This window comes from Pteropus vampyrus, unplaced genomic scaffold (assembly GCF_000151845.1).
Source record: "Pteropus vampyrus isolate Shadow unplaced genomic scaffold, Pvam_2.0 Scaffold1, whole genome shotgun sequence".
In the NCBI taxonomy this organism is placed as follows: domain Eukaryota; kingdom Metazoa; phylum Chordata; class Mammalia; order Chiroptera; family Pteropodidae; genus Pteropus; species Pteropus vampyrus.
Genome location: NW_011888782.1, coordinates 16,819,902 through 16,835,290, shown reverse-complemented (window position 1 = coordinate 16,835,290; position 15,389 = coordinate 16,819,902). Strand labels below are relative to the sequence as shown.

General features: G+C 39.4%; 1 long non-coding RNA gene across 3 annotated transcripts in view; it reads right to left on the bottom strand.

Moving 5' to 3' along the window:
- LOC105288686 overlaps positions 1–15,389 on the bottom strand; it is a 62,236-nt gene that overhangs the window by 34,034 nt on the left and 12,813 nt on the right. For all 3 annotated transcript variants that reach the window (XR_002781901.1, XR_002781907.1, XR_002781903.1), the window contains exon 4: positions 9,772–9,884. This is a non-coding gene — a long non-coding RNA (uncharacterized LOC105288686). The remainder of the gene's footprint in view (positions 1–9,771; positions 9,885–15,389) is intronic.

The window sequence follows — 15,389 nt, the reverse complement described above, 5'->3', positions numbered from 1 at the left end:
TAATTTATAGCCTTCTGAATCAGTCAGTTTCAAGTCAGAGAAATAAAACTGTCATCAGATTACTTAGTAGAATAAATATAATATACCTTTAAAGGGATTGGAACTATAATTCTCAGTTGGGGGTGATTTTGCTCCCAGGGAACATTTGCTAATATTCTGACAATGTCTGGACACATTTTGTTGTCACAACTGGGTGGAGGCTACTGGTATCTAGTGGGTAGAGTCTCTCCAAGAATGTTGCTAATCATCTTGTAATACAAAGGACAAACCCCCACAACAAAGAATCATCCAGCCTGAAATGTCAATAGTGTTGAGGTTGAGAAATTTTGGATTATAAAGCCTGGAAAGATAACCAGGGGAGGGGGAAGCAACTCTAGGATTAGCAACTATAGGAAGCCACTATCACCTCCAGAGCCAACAGGTCAGTGGGAAAAGGCTGCATTAACAGAGGCCATCAGAGGAAGCAACGACCCAAGTAGGATGGTTTGGCAGGAGCAGGGAAGAGAATGTTCAGAGGAAGATGAAGCCATAGAAGAGAAACAGCCACCACCAGAGATGTTGCCCAAGGCAGAGAGAGTTGGAAGGAGAAATATCCTGGCTTCTCTTTCACTTCTACCCTCCAATTTCCTGACACTTGCATTGGCTGAACTCAGCCAGAAGCCAGTCATTGAGATCTGGGTAGTTTATAGAAGTAGCCCTGTGCAATAGGAGTCCAAGAGGGAAAAGGCAGGGAATGAATTAGAGAGTAAATAGGCAAATACCCAGCACACCTTCCCATTATGGAAGATGAGAATCAAACGCTATTTAATGGCCACTTCCTTTAGTACTTCTCTCTATATCTATATAGATATAGATACAGATATGGATAGATATACATATAATGTGTAAGAGATAAAACACATTTTATGTTTATATTTAGGTCACTGAAATGTAGAATGCTTAGTCATATTAATGTTGTTAATTATAACATAATGAGTAAATGTTATTTGTGTTGTAAATGTTGTTAATCATAGTTATGTTTCCTTTCTTATACAACCTTTTGATTTTTTTTTTTTGGAGTTAATCATAGTTTCTTTTTTAAACAATTTAAAAAAATTTTTCAATTACAGTTGACATACGTTATATTAGATTCCTTGCCTCTTTTTTGTTTGCTTAGTTTTCTATGCATAAAGCACTAATCATTTTCAAATTCCCCATTAGGTCTATAAGGCTTCTTTAATATATATATTTTTTTGATTCATTTCTTCAAACGCACTGTCTATTAGTTTTTGTTTTCTTTTTGTGATCTCTTTCCCATTATCCTCTCTCCTTTAGCCTCTGTCCTTTGAATATATCCATAAGTTTCCATATCTTTTTCTTTTAAAGAAAAGGTGATCTCTTTTTGCCTTAGCCTGCTTCTGGGAACCCAGCCTAAAACAACGGTCAACATTAGACATTTTTTGGCTTCCTAGCATTCATTCCCTGTTCCTACCAGCACCAGAGTTTCTTTTTGGGAAATGACCTCCCTGCCACTTAACTGTGGATAGTCTTGATGTGACTGTAAATCTAGGTACCTGCCCTCCTATCATAAAAGCTGAAGGGGGCTGTGGAAGCTCCTTCTAGTAGACACTTCCTCTCACTTCCTTAGTACAACAGACTCAGGCATGTGACCTAAACTCTGCCAATTTGACATACTCTCCAGGGATTATGACTGTTGAATGAGTAATTCAGATAGAATGGCTCACTGAAGTTTATTTATCTCATCACAGTCTCCTGGTAGCCTATTTCTCCTTCTTGACCTTACTGTGGTCTCTGCCTCTTAGCTTCCAACACCTTGGTTTTTGTCCATTTCTAAGGTATTTGGTTGGCCTTTTGTCAATGCTCCAAATCGTTCCAGTAATTTCCTTTTTGTGTAAGGTCTCTCACTCAGGTTCTCCTGCTTATAACCTAAAGAATCACGCATAGTACAGTTGTCTTACTTTCTTTTGTCTAAATGCCGAGTGAAAAAGGATCTGTGACTGGATTACTAATTCAGAAGAATTCAGGGCTTCTAGAGTTTAAGAGCCTACCTGGACAATTCTCCTCTTCAATGAAAAGGCAGGAGTTTACAAAGCATCTCTCAAATGAGTAATTTACATTTTGATCTTATGTGAGATGTTAATTAGTTTCTCCTCTTAGAAAGCTGGTGTCTGGCTTTCAGCCTCAAAACTATACATCTCAATCTAAAATCTCCTCTCAGTTGGCACTTTTCCTTTTCTTATATGTGGATGCATTTTTTCCATTTCTTGTCCTATATATTTATGCAACAATCTTGAAAATAGAGAAATTCAATTGCATGAATACAGCTCTACTTCCTAATAAAAATATCTTCTGGAGGAAAAGAGTCTTTCTTATCAGTGGAATTTTAACCCCAAAATTGTTCAGTTTTTTTATTGTAGTGAAGGAAATGAGTTCAACAGGAATCTAAAGACCACCTTCTGGCCTGAGTTACCAAGCAACTTTCTCTCTAAGAATGCCATCATTTTGATTTTATAGAATAATCAGGTGCCTGAATTTCTAACTCAAGAGATCATAGGAAAATAATGAATTCATATTTTATAATTTAAAAAATATATAAGCAGAAACCTCTGTCTTGTTTGGTACACATTTTGCTATTTTTTCTTTCATAGTTTCTTTATTCTGTGTCTTCAAAGCAAATAGGTTTTCATCTATTTGGGATGTTTTTGTTAGTTCCTGCTGAAAGTGGGAATGGATGGATGACCACTCAAGGTGCTGATTTTTAGCCACTTAGAATTCTGATTTTATGGTTATTAAGACATTTAATCTACAAGGAGCTAAAGAAAAAATTGCACATAAACATCACCTACAACAATAGTCATAGAAAATTCACCCTTATACTTAGAAGCAAGGTCACTGCTTCTAAGTAGACAAACTATTATAGAGTAAAAAGCTGGACAAAGAAACAGTACATAAAAGAGCATTTTCATCAATATTTGGGGGGGAAAAGAAAAAAAAGAAGACTTGCAGTAACACAGTTGTCAGTTTGGGTACTTGTATATAAAATGTCAGAATAGAGTTTTAGAAAAAAAAACTGCATGCTAAATTTCCATTTTCTTTTTGTCTGTATCATGGTGTTACTTTTTATTCATTTCTCATTAGTGAAAGCCTAATTTGTGTAAAGGTCTCTGCTAGACATAAGTCTACTCCAGTGGAAGAGTCCACAGTCTCAGCCTTCAAGGCATTTACTCTCAAGAGATAGTAACTCTTGACTAACGATACTGGAGTAAAAATAGGATCTACAAGTAGCCCACTATCTAAGGCTTTTTGAAGTTGTTAAATATATTATTTATAGTGTGAGCTTGTTGTATTTTATCAGTCAGTGTTCTTGGCTGCAAATGGTGGAAACTAGCTAAGCAGAAACTAACTCCTCTAGTAACTACAAAAGAAGGATGTTAGGGGAATCAAGTCAGTATGGCCAGGCATGGAAAAGATACAACCTAAGAGACTCCAGGGGATTGTGTGTTGGAACCCCGGTGGCAGACACATTCTAGAAGAGTATAGACAGCAAGCTACTACTGCCTGTAAGGCATGACCTCCAAATCATCTCTACCTGCAGGTGTCAGTGTCATTCATTCCAAATCTCAAATGCTAGGAGAGAACACCTCATTGATCCAGAATGTCCAGCTCCTCTATCTGTGTTAGGCGATCAGGGAGGATCTTCCCTTTAGGAAGCTGTTGCTACTTTCCACCAAGACCACACATGTGGGGCATTGCCCAATAGAGATCAACAAATAGGAGGGTGAGATTAGATTCCAGAAACAACGAAAAAAAAGCCAATTGTCCACTATGTGTATTACTTACCTCTGAATCTGCAAGTCTAGGTACAATCTAGACACAATGAAGACATTCTTAATGTTATTACGGGAGAAATTATAGATTAGAGGTAAAATCATCTACCTCAAATCTTTTATTTTATAGTTATGGAAACTAATGCCTTAGATAACTGTGACTTTCTACTGACATCCAGTTAGTTGGCTGAATAAAATGGATTACTACTCAGACTGTCTCACTCTCTGGTTGCCGTATGCTTCACTCCAACATATTCAGAGCTGACACATACTGGTTTCGCTGTATTGGTTGTTAAAATGTTGAAATACTTCTGAACCAATTGGTGAGCAGCCACTACCCCAATTCCACCAGTGTAGACGATAACAGTATTCCCTGTGCCATCCCATTTTCTAGGTGGTTTTACCTCCAATAGCCAATACTTGCAGCTCTTCAGCAGCTGCTCAAACGCAGGAGAGCTGGAAGCACTTAAGGAGTTATATCCTTGCCCACTGAGGCCTTTAAACAGTGACTAAGAGGTGCTGGGAGATGACAGCCCAGGTCCCTTGCCTCTGGATGGGAGAAATCTGTAGCATAGCTTACACGCCAGAGCTCCTCTGTCGGATCAGGCCGAAGTTACCCTCTGTGAGACTTTATGTGTCAACTTGACTGAGACACGGGGTACCCGATATTTGGTTAAATACTATTCTGGGTATGTCTGCAAGGGAATTTCCAGATGAGATTAGCATTTGAATAGGTAGACTGAGTAAAGCAGAGGGCCCTGGCCAATGTGGCTGGCATCATCCAATTTGCTGAGGGCTCGAATAGAACAAAAAGATGGAGAAAGGGAAAATTCAATTTCTCTGTCTCATTGCTTGAGCTGGGACATCCACCTTCTCTTGTCCATGGACCGGGACTAACACCATCAATGCTTCTGGTTCTCAGGCCTTCAGACTTTGACTAGAACTCATACCATCCATTCTCTGGGTTCTCAGGTCTTCGGATTTGGACTAGAACTACATCATTGGCTTTCCTGGGTCTCCTGCTTGCAGACAGCAGATAATGGCACTTCTCAGTCCTTATAATCATGTGAGTTAATCCTATCTATCTATCTATCTATCTATCTATCTATCTATCTATCTATCCATCCGTCCGTCATCTATCTATATCCCATTGGTTCTGCTTCTCTGGAGAACCATGTCTAATACGGCATCCTTGCTTGGTTTCCTCTCCTTTCCTGTTCTGCTTTGTCTACTACTTCCCTAGGAACGTTTCCTTAGTAAGTCACTTCCATATGAAAATGCATCTCAGAGTCTGCTTCTAGGGCACCTGACCTTCTAGGAAAATTCCCCAAAGTCCTACTTCTCCAAGGCTACCGTGGCCCCTCCCATAGGATGTCCCATGTCTCCCCATGATCTAGTAACTAGAGGGTTAAGGTCTAGTCCAGCAGAGGTCTTCTCAGAAGCTGTTGAATTGGTGGGGAGGGGGCGATACAGCAAATGTCAGTCCCTGTGTCATGGCAATTGTCAAATATTTTGACTATTAACCCTGAGCCTATTTAACTGTTAGGACTATATAATATAAAAACTAAACTAGAGTGTCTGCTCCATTTACAAAATCTCCCAGTTTCTGGGAAGACTCAAATATGTCAGGGCAGATCCTTCTTGGCCATGTTTGAGCTATTCGAACCTGCCATTTTGGCCATGGTTGCTTGGACTGGGGATGGACGCCTCACCCAAGCTGGGCCAATCAGGTTCTTTCCCTAGAAATGTAAAACTTGAACAGCAGTTGAGTCACCATAATGGCATCATCACCCTAAGGGGAAGTCCATGAACACCTGGCCCTGCTCTGTCCAAGGCTTAGATATTTAACTCTTTCAGTAGCAGTTTTCCAATAAGTTCCCATTTTTTCTTACATTTGCTATAGTAAATGTCTATATTAACATCTGATAGCAAGCACTACTTGTTTGTCTGGTTCCCAGCCTCCAGCACCTGGCATAGTGCCCAACACAGATTAGGCACTTGGTAAATAAACAGCTCTCTATAGGAAACAGAAAATTACCATGATTTGGGTACATATACAGTCTTGAAAATGGGAAAATTTAGGCAATAGACAGATTGAATTTAGATAGTTTTCCTTTTGATGACAAAAAAAAAAAAGCCCCCAACTGATTTGTGTTTTTCAACAGTGTTATGGTCAGGAAAGATTTTAAAAAAGAGGAAAAGATGAAGAATTGTTGCAAATTAAAGGAGGCTAAAGTGTATGATCATGGACTTGATCATGAATGAGGGGAGAAGATTATTGCAAAGGACATTACAGGGCAATTTGAAAAATCTGAATATGTGCTGCATATTAGATAATATTGTTTCAATGTTACATTTCTGGAATTTGATTGTTATATTGTGGTTATTTGAGAGAATGTCCTTGTTCTTGGGAACTACACACTGAAGTTTTTAGGGGGAAAGCTGCATAATGTTGGCAATTTACTCTCAAATGGTTTATCAAAATTACTACTACTAGTAGTAATAATAATAGTAATAATAACCAATGTATATTTCATAGCTATATATGTGCATAGAAAGAGAGAAAGCAAATGAAACAAATGTTAATAGTTGGCGAACATAGTTAAAAAGTGTACAGAAGTTCTCTACTATTTCAATTTTTCTGTAAGTGGTATCATTTCAAAATAAAAGTTAAAAATGACCATTTGCAATGACATGGATGGACCTAGAGGTTATTATGCTGAGTGAAATAAGTCAGACAGAGAAAGATAAATACCATATGATTTCACTTATATGTGGAATCTAAGGAAAAAAAATAAAAACTAATCAAAAACAGACAAATACAGTGGACAATTTGGTGATGGACAGAGGGGACAGAGATTAGGGGGCTGGGAGAATGGGGTTAAGGGTTAAAGAAGTACAAATTAATAGTTGATAGTTGGTCACGGGGATGGGGAGCACAGCATAGGGAATGCAGTTAGCATCAAAATGATGGCTAGGTGGAAGGCCAGGGGAGGAAGGGAGCAATTGGGGGGATTGTTTTATGAACTATATAGATGTCTAACCAGTGTATTGTATACTTGAAACTAATTTAAATAAATTTTTAAAAATAAAAATAAAATAAAAGTTAAAAATGAAAAAAAGACTGTCTTCTAAGAGAGATCTCATTAGGGTGATAGAAATATTCTGAAACTGGATTGTGGGGATGATAGAACAACTTAGTAAATTTACTAAAAATCACTGAATTGTATACTCAAAGTGAGTAAAATTTATGGTATGTAAATTTTACCTTAATAAAGTTATTTTTATAAAAAGATTGCCTTTATCTCTCTTCCTTCCACCAGCCATTAATTCTGGAGCTTCTCACTAGAATTAGTCTCACTGATTAGTCACCTGTTGCACTGGACACTAAAATGATCTCTGATCATTGGTAGGCAGACCCATAGCTGGACATTCTCATAGCAGTGCTTAGCCTTGACCCTTCTTAGAGACATCCATGGAAGCCTGTATTCCTGCTGCTGAATTTAGATCGTCTTCCTTTGGATGATATTAAAAAAAAAAATCCCACTCCTGAGCAATAGCTTTCTGATTGGCCTACCCACATCTACTCGGATGCCCTCCAACTCATCTTCTATACTGCAGTCATCTGATCTTAGCACTCTCTTGCCTCAAAACTTTAATGCTTTCCATTTATATTTGCAGAAAACTGACTTAAAGCTATTTTAAACAAAAAAGGATTTAATACAGAGTAGTAGGATGGGCTAGGGGAAGTGGGTTCTAGGCTGGGCCCCCTTGAATGACTCTCAGAACATGATAGAATTGGCCTATCAAGAGAGTTGTCATCTCTACCATAAAGTGGGGAAACAAGGAGCTGCCACTGGTACTCTGGTACCCCATAACACACTCCCTTGGATGCAATCCAGGGATGAGAACATTACTACTACTTCACTTGGCTCAAGAGTAACTCTGTACCTGCTAGAACTACAATGACAAGGACCAAAAAAAAAAAAGCTCCACACCTTCTTAAAACCTTGGACCTCTGGACACCAGAGTACCTCCTAGACCATGCTCCTAACCATACTTACTACCAGAAACTGCAGGAAAAGACAACATATGGTCTTACCTCAACTCTACCTTCCAAATCTCACATAAACGAATCTGATCGGCTGAACCTAAATTGCATCTATTACCCTGGTTGCAAGGGTGTTTGGAAGATGTAGGTTTTAGCTTTTTAGCTTCAGGAGTTCAGAGAGATACATTAAAGGGTATAGTGAATATTGAGCACTGATCTGTCACACTGTTGCTCTCAGTTTAGACATAGTTTGTAAGGCTTTTCATGGTGGGGCCTCTATCTACCTACTGCTTGGCCTACCTTTGCCCATGTTCCCCTTGCTCTCTTTACTCTGCCTTTTAGTCTATTATAGGGACCATTCTCCCACCACAGGGCCTTTGTGCATGCTGTTTTCCTTCCTGAAATACTCTTCACTCCCCCCTACACCCCACTTCCTGTGCCTCTTGACCTAGCTTATTCCTCTCTCTCCTCTGGTTTTCAGCTCAAGTGTCACTTCATTTTGGAAACCTTTCCAGCCTCCCCACCCCCTGGTCAGGTACTCCAGCAATAGGATCTCATACCACCTTGTACTTTCCTTGGTAGGCACTTTCCACAACTGCAATGTTATAATTGTTTGATCATTTTATTAATAATTGGCTCTTCTACTAGGCACTAGGCTCCATGAGGTCAGGAACCTTGTCTGATTCTGCTTCCTATATTCTAGAAATGTAGAGAAGAAACTCAACTTCCTTTGGGGAGAAGGTGAGGCGAGGAGGGAGGTGAAGGATTTTATGTTTCATTTTATATCTGTTTTACTTTTTTTTCTTTTACCATGTGTATATATTTTAATATTAATCTTAAAATAAGTAATAGAATGGGGGGCGCGGTATTTTCTTGGAGTGGTTTGGTTTCAGGGCCAGAATTAGATACTTTTGAAAATTTCAGAAGTTGAATTTAAAAGATTTATTGATTTATAGTAATTTATTTTCTGGAATTACCTAAGAGGAGCCTACAACAGTTATAATTTTCATAGGAGTCCTTCTCAGTGGAATTGAAACTTTTCTTGGGGTACTTCAAAGGGGTAGAATCTCAGTTAGAGAGAAATGTTGAAGAATGCTGCCAGCCCACTGTCTGTGAAATTCTACTAGAATAACAAAAATAACCCTCTACCTTAAGCACTAATGTTATTTTTGTCTTTACTATATTTTCTAATTACTCCGTAATAAATATGCACTAAAATAAGAAAAGTTAAAGTAAAAAGAGAGTTAATAACACCTATTCTAACACTTTTTTTCTATCAAATCCTTTGAAAAGCAATACATATAGATAGTAGCAAATGAAGGATGGGTCAGGAAGATAATAGTGAAACTACATAATTTACCTAATCTTACAAGTAGAGAGGTATGTGCTTCTCGGAGTTCTGGTGTTACTAGTCATATAAAATCACAATTCCAGGGAACAATGGGGAAGGACTTAGAATTTGCACTCAGTAGAAATATGGCCACTTCCTTTCATGAAAAAGAATGATTAATGTCAAAGCACCTTCTGGCCTCAGACCAGTAGCTCTGGTTAGAGGCAGCAAAATGAAAGGAACTGAGAACACCCCAGCACATCCGGGGCTGCACTCTAAACTGGAATGCTCAGGACTATGGGATAAAAAATCCAAGACCATTCTAAAGCCAAGGCTTTTGCTGAATCTTGAAGTTGGAAGGAAACTAGGGGGTCAGTATTCTAGTATAAACTGTCCCAATTTAGAAATGTCTTCCATCACATCCCCGCCAGATACTCATCCAGTACCACTGTAAACACTTAGAGCTCAAAGAACACAAGTCAAACAACCAGCATTAATAATAAACAAACACTTTAACAAGTTAATACTGAGGAGCATTTAAAAATTGGAAGTTGGAGGACTACCTGGGAGCGCTCAAATCAGAGAAAAGGACTCCAAGAATTCAGTAAAATTATGTCTTCCTTTGCTTTTCCTGTTGTACTGAATTTCTTCAATATCAATTGAGTATGTGTAGTCTCTGGAGGGAAAACAAATTTAAATGCCTCTTACTTTTGTTTATACTTTTTCTTCATCAAAGTTTCCTCCCAACTAATTAGCCTTTGTTTCCTAAATATAAAACATTTAATATACTAAAGCATTAAATAGCTTTAAAGTAAAAACTTTAATTCAACTTGAATTAGGAAGTCTTTGAGATATATATCAGGTTGGTGACCACATAGTCACAGCTGGTAAAGTGAACCATTTGGGTACCATCTCTGATTTCCCCAAGACATTATTCAGCCTTACTCCATTTATTTCCTTTCTTTCTTAACAATTCTATCCTCTACACCTCTCACTGCCTAATTTAGATCTAAGTTAGAAATTGTAGCAATTACGGTTTAAGAATTTTGCCTAAATGAAGAAAAAATGACTGCACTCAAGACACTAATTAAATGAATCGGTCCCATAAGTAAGAAGACACAAATCTGGGGATATAAGTAATGAATTAAACCATACACGCTGTTGCTACAACTCTTCCCAAGCATCTTGAGAGAGAAAGCCAGAAATTTCACCTCCAGAAATCAGGTTGTTGCCATCACCATATAAAATCAGGCCAGCAGAAAGGTGTTTTCAGGCACTAAACAACTGGTTTTGCTGGTGGTGGCTTCTGTTGTTGAATCATCAGGAAAAGTTAGACAACATGTGGGTGTAAACTGTAGCAGTCAAAACAGGCAGAAACCCAAAGGAAAAAGGTTGAGTATGTTTATCTCCTGCTTGTCAGCAGAGCAGCCTGTAGTTATTTTGAAGTAATTTTGAAAATTCAAGCAAAAAGAATAAGTCTTTTAAAGGAGTTGCAGGTATTGCCACTTTATTAGGAAGTCTTGGAAACCCCGAAGTTTAGGAGTGGGGCACATGGACCCAAAGAAAATGCTTTTGAGTGTGTATGAGAAGAAAATGGACTTGAATCCATAAGAACTGTGACATGTTTTCACTTTCTGTTATTTGAGAAAGATCTGTGACAAAGGTGTCACATGAATTTAATAATAGAAAAAGAGCCTATGAAAGACACCTTAACATTTGAGGGTGTGATGGCTAAAGAGAAAGAGGCCTTCTCTCCACCATTCCTAAGCATTACCTCATTTTGCCCTAAGGTGGCTCAAATGTATCCATCGAAGCAGAGAAACAGTATGAATATGGGGTGCACACCCACCAACACTGCTGCTTATTAATTTTGGACCTGTGAAGACAAAGCCACGTCTTCAATTTGAATATGGAAAAGCTGAAGACAGCAGGCTCTTCATTAGGTTTCTCGATTCTATCCCTTGCAACAGGGAGACATGGCACCATTTACTGAGGGCCTAAATGTGTCAGGCACTCTTCTAGGCCATCATATGCACTGTGTCACAAAATCTCCTGGACAATTTGGTGGGGCCGGTATTAACCCCACTTAATTTTTTACAAACGAGGAGACACCCTCAGAGTGGTTAAATGACTTGCCCAACACCAGCCAGTGGGTGGAGAGCAAAGATCAGAACGCAACCCCGTCGGACCCCGAGCTCAGGCTCTTGGTTGCACGGAAATGCCTAGAAAAACTGAGAGTCGTTGGCTGCCCCTCGGAGTTGCAGGAAGATGTCCGCAGCCTGTCCCTCGCTTTCCTCACTGCTTAAAAGCATTTCTTAGCTAAATGTGGTTTCTAAATGAGCAGCATCAGCCTCAGCATCTCCTGGGAGCATCTTAGACGTGCAGAAACTCAGGCCTCGCCTCAGACCAACTGAGCCAGAATCTGCCCTCTGAAGTTTGACTGATCACCTTTCTCACTGGTACATCTATTACAGGCATTTAATAGTGTGCTAATTATCCTGTGGCAAAGTGCAACTCCGAGAAACTATTTCTGTGCCCTTCTTCAAATCTTTGACTTTTAAAGGATTCCTTGTAACTGAAAAAGGGGTGTCACTTCTAATTGACTCCTTGCCAGAACGGAAATCTCCAATAAACCAGCAGGAGGAAGAAACAAGGGAGATATTTAAAAAGGTTTTGCAGATAAGCCTGGCCAGCTGCATTTACTAGCACCTGTGTAGTACAAGGTAATGCTAAAAATTAACACCTAAGAAGATTAGTGGATTGTAGAAGGAAGATTCCCATTGGGTAAAAGGTCATTTACTCACAAATCTCTTCAGTTCAAGGGAGCCTAAAACAGTCCTTGGGGAGGGGCCTCATAGTGGAAGTGACAGTCTATAATATACATCATGCCTGGAGTCCAAGTCTCCATTCCACAAAGAAAAAACTAACTTCCCTCACAAATACGCTTTGCCTTTCCCAGGGTGGTTTTCATTGACTCGTTCTGACACAATGGGCTGTGTTCCTTCTGGTTTATTTTTGCTCCTAGGCACTCCACCAAACCCCGTGATTCTTCTAAATGTAGGAAGAGAGATATTTTATCTTATGTATAGTCAGCTGATAGAGAAGGAGGTATCCTTTCAGGCTCCCAAGCACCAGAAGAGCATAGCCTCCCTTCTGGCTGGGGAGCCCATCGTCTGGATCTTCCATCTTCTGTGTCATGATGTAATTTAATTTCTAAAAACATCCCAAGTCTGGAGTCTGATGGGCTGGCCAAGTCTGGCTCCATTTGTGCTGCTCTGAGGCCTGTCAAGGGCTTGCTTGTATATGTGCCAGGAGATGTGGTAAATAATTGCTGAACATTACAAGTGACTTAACCTCTTTGACTTAGTTTCCTTATCTGTAAAACAACAAAGACCAGGTGGGAGAAGATCACCTCTAGGGTGATCTGAAAGCTGGTGGACTTTGATCCTGTATGTTGGTAGGTCTGGCCTGCAACAGCCAAGGAGAGTTATGACTATGTGACACAGATTTCCAACAGGGAGTGCTGGTAGGAGGCAGCCCCTTAACTCTGTTCTCAGGCTTTGGCTTTGTTGCCTTTTGACTCTGTAATACCACACCCGAAAGTACATCTCGACGAAATTCCCAGAGGGTCAAGTGTTCACCACAAATTCACAAGGGAATGGACAAATGGTTTATGGCACATCCAGGTGATGGACTATGATTCATACGGCAAAAATATTCTGAAGAACTGTCAATGACATACAGAATATGTTTGAGGCCACTGTGAAAGAATTTTAATCTAAACTGAAACTGGAGGATATTAAATGGAGAATCTCATAATGTGCCCTCAGAAGAATGAAACTTAAAAACCAAGAGACTAATTTCCTATAAATATCTGATTTATAAAAGACAGAGACTTCTCCTGGCCAATGAATACTCACCAAGAATCCCTCCTCGTCTTCAAGCCAATGAACTTACTGCTTGGGCTCTGGCTGAACTAACCCCTCTTTACACTCCTTGTCCATGAATACAGCCCCCTTAATCCCAGTCTCCCACTATACCATCAACAGACTCACTTGTATCTTGCTATAGCATGAATTTCCCAAATTGCAATTACTCTGCTATTCCCAAATAAATAGCAATTTCTGGTTATTTGAGCTTGCTTCAGTTTACCTCTTTAGGTTGACATCATTATATGATATATGAAAAACAGGAAAAAACCATATGTGTAGAAACTCCAACTAGTCTTGGCATAAAATTATATTACGATATGAAAGATCTGAATTTTATTTATATATTTATAAACCTGTCTACTTTGTTTCTATATTTATAAAAGATCAGAAAATAGAATAGTTGATTTTCCCCTTCTTTACCTTTTTCTGTATTTTCTACATTTTCTACAATTACCAGAAGTATTTATTATTTTTATAAAGAAAAAGAAAGCAAAAGTGTTCTTTCTTTTTTGGAAGAAGTATTAAAACAGTACATAGTTAGTCCTTCTTATTTATCTACAAGAGCTCTAAGGTAGGTAACAGACACTATGCTAGACATCTTATACTCATTGGATTTAATTGTCATGGCCATCATAGGTAATCAACATTGTCCTGCATTGTCTAGATATAGATGATGGAATCTGAGCCCTGTTCTTTCTTGTTTCTTGCAAATGCTGTTGTCTCAGTTTTCTGCTGAGTGTCGATGGCATCATCTTTTGCCCAGACTTGTGCTGACTCTACAGGGAGAGGGTGACCTCATTTACTCTGAGTACAGTTAGAGAACAAGAATGAGAACTGCCAATGGCGAAGGCTTCAATTTGCTCTTGCTCCACAGCCAGTAGCTATAGCTGGATTTTTTGCCAGGCAAACAGACCTTGTAAGGCAAAAATGGTCTTTCAAAAAAACGTACTCTATATTTTAAATGAAGAATGCATGGCTTGTTTATAAATCTGACTTTGACTCATGTAGCAGATGCTGTCAGTGCCCCACCCATATGTCATTTGCCTACCTGGAGGACTTTCTATTTAAGGCCATTCTCTAACCTTGGGGGTAGGGTTGTTCAGTCCCCTCTAAAGGACAGGCCAGAAGTGTTAGACAGTTAATGTCCAGGAGCAACTTCAATCGTTGAGGGATGGGAATTGGACAGTTTTAAGGCATGTTATAGCAGACACTCAGAGTCCTCAGCAGGATTAAGCCCCAATTGCCTACAAGAGAAACCTGCTAATCAACATCTGCTTTACTGGCTCCCCACCCTTCCCTTCTCCCTTACTCATGCCCTCATTGTAGTTCCGAATAAACGAATTGCACCAAATTTGTCTCAGGGTCTCTTTTCGGGGGAATCTAAACTAACAGAACCTCACTTCTTATGTACCTGACAATGTTCTTGGGCCATTTGGAACAAAAGATAGCACCTTTACACCCTACCCCAAAACCAAGGTGGTATTAGGGATGTTAAGTTCATTAACTACATAGGCCATAAAGCATGAAGGTGCCCTAAATTCTAGTGGTTTGAAACTCTCTAAGTTGAGTATGTTTAGCACCACTTAAAACCCTTCATGCCAGTAAGCAGTGAATTGTTTCCTGTTACTACAAAGAAAGAACTCATTCTGGACACTGGCTGCAAAAGAAAAGACAGAACTCACTTCATTCCCCTAAAGCTATAAAGATATTTCCCCCCAGGCAAGCATGAGCTTTTAAATTATTGTGCCCTAAAAATAACATTCTCACTCCAGAACAGGTTATAAAAACTTAAATGGTGGGTTATTTTCATCCACCTCCAGAGCAGCTGCTCAGGAACTCTGAATGCTGGAGGGGATTATGCAATGACTTACTGCTGTCTTCAGCTTGGCAAAGCAAATCAAATCATTGCTTTATGATGGGCTTCCAAGGTAATATAATAGGACATTTGAGGCTGTATGCAGGGAGAGAAGGAAAAGGATGAAGAGTGGAAAAGATAAAGAGAGGAGTGGAAGTCTGGATTACATGCAAGGCCTGTCTGTGCTCTGTTTACCTTCACGAGCCTCCTACCCTTTCTGCCAGCACCATGCTCAGGAAGGCCTTAATCCCCTCTGCCTTGTTCTTCCTGTCTGTGATTTTCCCCATGCTACCTTCACAATTAATCCCTGACCTAAATGCCATCACTGACCTAAAGTTAACCACTACCTACTACTGTCAATCATTAACCTAGAGTTGACCACTAACCTAAAGAG